Source organism: Papaver somniferum, chromosome 6 (assembly GCF_003573695.1).
Source record: "Papaver somniferum cultivar HN1 chromosome 6, ASM357369v1, whole genome shotgun sequence".
In the NCBI taxonomy this organism is placed as follows: Eukaryota; Viridiplantae; Streptophyta; class Magnoliopsida; order Ranunculales; family Papaveraceae; genus Papaver; species Papaver somniferum.
In genome coordinates this window covers 176,453,559-176,461,325 of record NC_039363.1, presented here as the reverse complement: position 1 = coordinate 176,461,325, position 7,767 = coordinate 176,453,559, and the positions used below count along the sequence as shown (strand labels likewise).

The 7,767-nt window shown below is 36.3% G+C and overlaps 1 long non-coding RNA gene across 1 annotated transcript; it reads left to right on the top strand.

Annotated features, from left to right (window-relative positions):
- Positions 1 to 5,111: 5,111 nt before the first annotated feature.
- Positions 5,112 to 6,929, top strand: LOC113290214. Its single transcript, XR_003331501.1, has 2 exons — positions 5,112 to 5,840; positions 6,333 to 6,929. It is a non-coding gene; the product is annotated as an uncharacterized LOC113290214 (long non-coding RNA).
- The last annotated feature ends 838 nt before the right edge of the window (positions 6,930 to 7,767 follow it).

The following is a 7,767-nucleotide window of genomic DNA, read 5'->3' as shown; positions in this document are numbered from 1 at the left end:
AGCATCCATACATATTATAAACAAATATGGGGATAAGGGATCTCCCTGGCGAAGACCCCTTGATGGATAAAACAACTCACCCGGCGAGCCATTTAAGATAGTAGAAGTGGACACTGTAGACACACATTGTTCAATCATCTTACACCAATGATCATGAAATCCTAGTTGTTTTAAAATAGAAATCAGAAAACTCCATTCTATTCTGTCGAAAGCTTTCGACATATCTAGTTTAATAGCCATAAGGCCAGATTTAGTTTTATTTTTCCTCATTGTGTCAACTATTTCATGTACAAGAACAATGTTATCTGTGATCTTCCTAGAAGATAAAAAAAGTCGTTTGATATGAAGAAATGAATTTATCCATTACAGTTTTTAACCTACTAGCCAACAGTTTGGATATAATCTTGTAACATACATTACTTAAACTAATTTGCCTAAAATCAGAAGCTTTCCTAGGTGTATTAGTTTTAGGTATCAGCGAAACAAAGCTATGATTCATCTGTTTAAGCAAAAACCCAGAATCAAAAAAAGATTTGACCATTTTAACTATATCTTCCCCCACCACATCCCACATTTTTTGATAAAAACCAGGGGTATAGCCATCCGGTCCCGGGAAGTCCAAGGTTGCGTTTGCCAAACTATACCCTTAATTTCCTCAACAGTAGGAGAGTGAATAAGAAAATCATTCTCCTCACTACTGATACAAGGGATTAAAATTTTCAGAAATCAACATCACACGGAGGATTGGAAGTTTTAAAATTTTTAGAAAAATGATTTCTAAGTTCAGAGGCAATCTCAGACCTATCAGATAACCAAATTCCTAAACTATTTTGCAAACAATCAATCTGAGTTCTACGCTTCCTGTATCTGACTTTATCATGGAAATACTTAGTATTTAGGTCATCAAATTTAAGCACATTTTCTTTTTCTCTTTGCATGTAAAAATCTTGCTGGACATTGTACCAGTAGTTAATTTTTTCTTCTAGCTCCATTATCGTCTCCCTATTTGCATTCTCATTCAAGTTCATGCTAGCTAGCTGGTCCTGACAAACTTGAATTTGTCTTTGAATGTTACCAAAAGTTTGGAGATTCCATGGTCTAAGGGCATCCTTAACATTTTTCAGAGATTTAACTAGCCTAAAAGCATTTGAACCAGATACATTAACTTCCCAATTATTAGATATGATGCCCCTACAAGATGCATCCAGTAGCCAACATCTTTTGAATCTAAGTGGTTTTCTAGTAGGATTGTCATCCCTAGAGCTAACAAGTAGAATAGGAGCGTGATCATTACCAATAACAAGTAAGTGATACACAATAGCACTAGGAAAATGATGCATCCAGTCAGAATTAGACAAAGCCTTATCCAGTCTTTCTAGAATCAATCTATCACCACTTCTCCTATTGGTTCAGGTATATTGGCCTCATATGAATCCGATTTCCATTATTCCTAGACTATTAAGATTGTCATTTACATCATCCAATTCAAATTGTGGTATAGTATTTCCCCTAGCTTATCTCCCTGTTTAGTGAAAAATTAAGATCACCAATAATAACACAAGGACCAACAAACCTATTAGCCATACTTTCTAGATATTGCCATTGTTGAGCAACTCCTATATCAGACAAAGCTACATACAATGAAAAAGAGTATTATCACTTTTTGCATCAAACTTCACATGCACAGAAATACAATGTCGATTCATATCAACAAGCTTTAAATTTACTACGTCTTTCCAAAGCAAATACAGACCACCATATAACCTTATTGGGTTCACAAAAAGATAATTTGGAAAGCCAAACTGTTTAGTAAACCTATTCATTTTTTGATCCTTAGTTTTGGTTTCTGGAAGAAAAACTATATCAGGGTCATTAGACCTAATAAGGCCTCTAAGATTATTCCTCCCTGAACATTCCACGACAACACTTTCATTTTCAGACACCAAGCAATACACACCAGAACCACTATCTCCTATCTGGGCTACTCTAAACCTAACAATTGCAGAAAGAAGCGAACCTAGTCTTCTATGAATAAAATTTAGAGAAAATCTTCTTATTAACCTAGTGCTAATTGTCTTCCAACCAGAAAGATGAAGAGTACAATTCACAATAAAATTTAATCTAATAAGCAGGCAATTATAAAACATTAGCAGGATAGACAGAGAATTATCACCAATTGTGTAAATACACCAAATACCCAAACAACAACGATAAAATTCAGGTCAGAAATTTTAAGCACGCAATGTCGGAAGTATTGGGGTGCGATCAAAGTGATGCTAATTAATCTTAAGTTAAAGTAGAAATGCAGCAAACTAGGTATATAATCAGGAATTAACAAATTCGGAACCCTAATTTCAAAAACCCTAAAAGTTAAGATTGAAGAAAGATTATAGAAGAATACCATGTTTGTCGTTCCATGTTTTTCTCCCTTGTTGAGATTTCCAAGAGCATGTGTAACTAAAGCTCTGTAATACATCTCCACATCACCCTCCGCAATATGATTTGCAGTAGATCTCATCAAATTTGAATGATTCAAATCAGTGATAATCAAAGGTGTTAGAGCATAGCTCGATTGAACCCACAATGCGTTGGTATGTCAAGTTTGGTTGTCATATTTTAGTGAATCAAAACTCATTTAAAGAGTCGCTTGATTATTTACTGGAGACAACTTCGTATATGTTAGCTAGAAAGTTATTAGGATATGAGACATACAAGTATTACTCGAAGACTTGAAGAATGTGAAGAAGTAAAGATCTACAACGACGACATCATCCTTCCTCTTGAGGTTAGTAATATTTTGACTTGAACTGTTTCATTCCGAACGTATCTTTCAAGTCGTGCTATATTGAAAACATAACTGTGAAGCTGTGAATGATTATAATCTAGTTAGACGTAGTATTAAGGAATTATAATACGAAGTATAACGCTTATCTTTTGAACTTCGTATATAAGACATCGACATAATCGTATGAATGCCATTGTGATTATGTGTATGGGTATGGGTGAATATTTCATCATAGGAAACAATGTTTTACATTGGTTTAAAGGATAAGCTTGTTTTATGAATCGATGGGAAAATCACTAGGCTTATTGGTATTGTTATTCATTGCAAATCTTTGGATTACCAATATGTGTGTTTAGTATAACCGCTCATAACTTGTTTATGTATCTGTGTAAAACTATTCACAATGCCTGACTTATGTATCGATATGACTTTTATTAGTGAAACCAATATTAAGTAATCACCTAAGATGGTATGATCGATATTTGTAATTGGTGTGACCATTCCTAGTCATTGGGTAACCGATCCTCGTCGTAGCTGCAACATTGACAGTTTGGGAGGAAGTGATGGATCTTGTGATAGCTCCTTGTGAGACAGCTAACTTCATTCTATCAAGAAGGCTTGAGACGCTCTGGTTAGATGACGAAGCCATTGGCTGATTAACAACAGTGGGCAATATAAGATGGTAGTAAGGAGTAGAGTTTTTACTGATGGAATTTTGATTACAGTAGGTAGGATTTATATTCGACTCGTATGAGAATAATCCTCTGTAATTGGATGCTAAGAGAATATTTTATTTCCTTTAGATGTGATAAAATTTGGGATATAACATATATTTCAGAATTGAAAATCTTAGACTCACGTCAAATTCATGATCAGGATAGTCAAAATTCGTATATGGACCGAAGTACCAGACTTTAGTTTTTTGGCTTATTTGAAATTTAAATCTAGCATGCGTTATGCCTTGGTTGGCTCCTGAATCAATGGGACATCTGGAACCGTTTTTTGAGGAATGAGGAAATGAAAGAGAATGTGAAACGGTTCATGATGTAGAGATGGAGAATTGGAGTAGGAATATGATGAAACACAAGATAAGAGAAACTACCCACTGAGGACAATCACAAATTGAGAAACTGCCAAATACTTATGTTAAAAATGCACGACTGCTGAAAGAAGCACAACTGCTACAGACTTTGACAACACACTGCTCTTAGAACCACGACTGGTAATCTCAAAAAGGAGACAAACAACTGCAAACACAGGGAAAAGAGATTAGTTATCCATCAAGGGAAAGAACCATAAATGTCTAAATATGCAAATGAAAACGAAAAAATCTTAACGGAAAACTTAGACAAAAACAGTTAGAATGAAAAGAACTAAAACATTGAACTGGATGTTTTGCCGTCACTGAGTGTAGATGGTTTTGCTTTTTTAACTAAACATGAAAGGTATTAATGAAAACTCAGAGAAGAGAAGGTCAGTCTATGATAGTTCAGTCGGAACGACGTCCACTTTGGGTCAAAACATCTCTACCATCTGACAAATACTCCATATCTGGATCTCCATCAAAAGGTATGTAGTATTTGTTTTCTCCATCATATAGAGATTCACCCATCTCAAATTTGTCATTAGAATCACTCATTTTGGTTGAGTGAATCAAAACCTAGGGTTTCACAAATTTCACAAAAGTTTTTCTTTTCTTCTCTTCTACATTTTTTTTAACTCTAAAATCTGATTTTGTTTTGGTTTAAAGTAAATCTGATTGTTTTGGTTTAAACTTGAAATTACCATGTAACGACCCTTTTTGTCCTGTTATACCAGTCCCTTTATTGATTTCTTCCGCCGTTATAATAGGTTACCTCTCCAATCTAAACTAAACATCCAGGTTTAGATTCATAAGATCAGATATAATTTTTTTTTTTTTACCAGACAACAACACGAATTGAACCCGTAGGATTCATCGTTCACCAAATGTGGGGTTTGTATTGGAGGAGCCGGAATATCACTGCCGTAAGAATTACACTATCGAATTCAAAATCAGAGAAACATATTAGACCGACTTTATTGGCAATTGCCGTAGTGCTATCCATGCAGAAAAACGAACGGTCATAAAACACAAGGTGGTCCATTACTGAGGCAAATACATGTGGCGTGTAACATGTGGTCACGTTGGAAACAACTCAACCGACTGGGAAAAGCAAGATACCAACACAAAATTCGTTGTTTTGATCTCGTCCTTTAATTCCCAACCATACCTTTTAATCACATCCGTTTATCCGTTCTAGGGTTTCAATAAATTTGGCTTTTCTCTTCTTTGTAAATTACAATCTGTTTTTCAGTTTCTGTTTTCCTACTCTCCGCGGCTCTGCCTGTTTCCTTTGAATTTCTTAAATTGTTTTCTCAGATCTTCATCTCTTTGTTAGGTTTTCGTATGTCGATTCTCAGGTTTACTATAGATCTATAGAATATCGAAAGTTTGATACAACTTTTAAAAGATTTCATGTTAGATTGTTTGTGGTCTCTCGTTTTTGGTTTTGCAGGTGATTTGATGGCGAGGTTTCTATCAATTAAGATGGACAGTTCTGTTCATATGTTTCTTTGGTGAAGTTGGATCTTGGTTTCAGATGAGAAAGCAGAGGTGAACCGATATGGTGTATATCAGTAATTGTTGATTCATGATGTAAAGATAGAGATCCAGAGGCTTGCTCATTTGTTGATTGATTGATGATAGATTGGTGAGGCTTTGAGGTTAAAAGATGAGATGTGATAGAGATCCAGAGGCTTTCTTTGTCATCCCGACCTTTGCCATGACAGGTGCGCTTGCTTGGCAGGTCAACCAAACCCTAATAAAAAAATTGATTTGTGGTTTAGCAGGGAGTTCGCACGGGGTGTTTTTTGCCCGGGTTCTCCCTTGTTGTTTGTCTGTGCTGTCACTCTCTTGCTACGATTCTTGAATTGTCTCAACGTGTTACTCCAGTATCAACAATAACGATTATCCAATCCCACCGATGATGAATCTCAAATGAATTTCACAGCAATGCTGCAGTTTAACCTCAAGGTACATATAACAAAATACCCGCCCACTTAATTTGATTCTTACTTGGTAAGTTAAGATGTCGTACTATTAGATCACTCTAGGTAGGTAGCTGTCGATATGTTTTGAAATCCTGATGTTCAGGAGCTCAGTTATTGTTATTTTTCAATGCTCACAATCTGTTTGAATTGAAGTTGGTCAGAGTACAAAACACACACTTTAATCCCAAAGTGTATAGTGTATCATACCAATTTGAACTGCAATATTTTTTTTCCCGGACAGCAACTCTCAACTGATTAGATTTACAAGTTCATTACTATGGGCACTCTTGACCAATTTCTCTAATTTGTGTCCATTTCTTGCTCTTGCTATAATTTCTTTAATGTTCAATATTTAGTTGTATTCTAAAAAAGGTTTGATGTTAGATATGCGTCTTGGATAATGAACAGATTCCTATCTTTTGAAGGTTTTAAGTTCCGTGCACAAAAATTTCCTTACATTAGTTCAATTGTGTAGGTTACAAGTTTATTTAATTTTGAAAAATGGATGTTTGCTAGTCACCTGAAACAAGTGAAGAATTGAAGCCCTGTGTGTAATTGAATACTGCGAAGTCTATATGTACCAAGGTCGAATCATTGTCGAAGCATTTGTTGCTTCAGCTGGGTGGGTTCTGTTAGAGATGGTTTTTCATTTGTTGTGGCATAGTATCTTTTGAGAGCAGGTTTGGTTGTGGCATGGTATCTTTTGAGAGCAGGTTTGGAACTGGTAAACGTTGTAATGGTATCAAAAGTTTGTGTAATATTATTGATGTTACACAGATGTATCACTCTTAGGCAACTGCTAGAAGATGTCATCCGAAACTGTTTCATACAGCTGCCTGAAAGTTTGAGTGCTGCTGAGTATTGGCCGGTAAACTTCTGTAGACTTTAGGAACTGCGGAGTGTTCTTATTTTGTTGATAAACTTCTGCAGACGTAGACCTTAGGAACTGCGGAGTGTTCTTGTTTTGTTGGCATTTCATTTCATGTATAAGTGATCTGGAGTTTTTGCTGGTAGGCTTGGTCTGCTTTTGGTAATTACCTGGATTATTTAAAGAATTTGTTTTTTGGATGGATTTTGCAGCTTCCGATCATCTCAATTTTATGGGCTTACATAAAAAAATCCGATCATCTTGTATGGGCTTACATAAAAATTTAGTGCTAGCAGCCAAATATTGTACTATCGAACTAATGGACTCGTAAGCTCAAATGGTAAGAGCGCTCAACCTTTAAGGTTGAGGATGATGGTTCGAATCCATCCGAGTTTTGTGGCTCTGAGGCCTGGTCAGGAGCAGTCCAGGAAGGAAGCCAGAACTACTTGAGCAGGCAGCTAATAAACAAATATGGAGAATCCATCAGAGTCCTTGCACATGCTACCTACGAAGCTGCTACACTTCTCCCTCTCTCTACCCCACTCCTTTCCACCATTAGGTGGGCATTGATCTTAGCCCTTAAACCCTTGGATTGGAGTTAGCAGGGGGCCTTTTGTGTGGCTATCTACATGACACCTCTCGGTGGACATGGGTTGGGGAAGACTAGCATTTTCGTGCTACTGTGGCTCTTAGGCTTAGTCGCAGGAGCAGGTTAGGAAGTCGGGAATACTTGGCGGGCAGGTAATAAACAAATATTTTGGCAAACAGAGACCGTGTCAGTCACCTCTTTTTTTTTTTTTTGACTTTCGATTTTATTTTTTTTTTTGAAATTAAGGCTTTGACCTTTCACTACCTACAAATGGAGGTAATATTTCCTATCTCGCTGAACCCAATGCAACCAAAGGCTTTGACCTTTCGCTACCTACGAATGGAGGTAATATTTCCTTTTAAGCAAGCGGATTAAAAACTACACAAGATGCTGGAGGTTTTCCATTTTCCCGATGGGTTAAATTGAAGGCTAAATAAAACTGGAGGTTTTCCA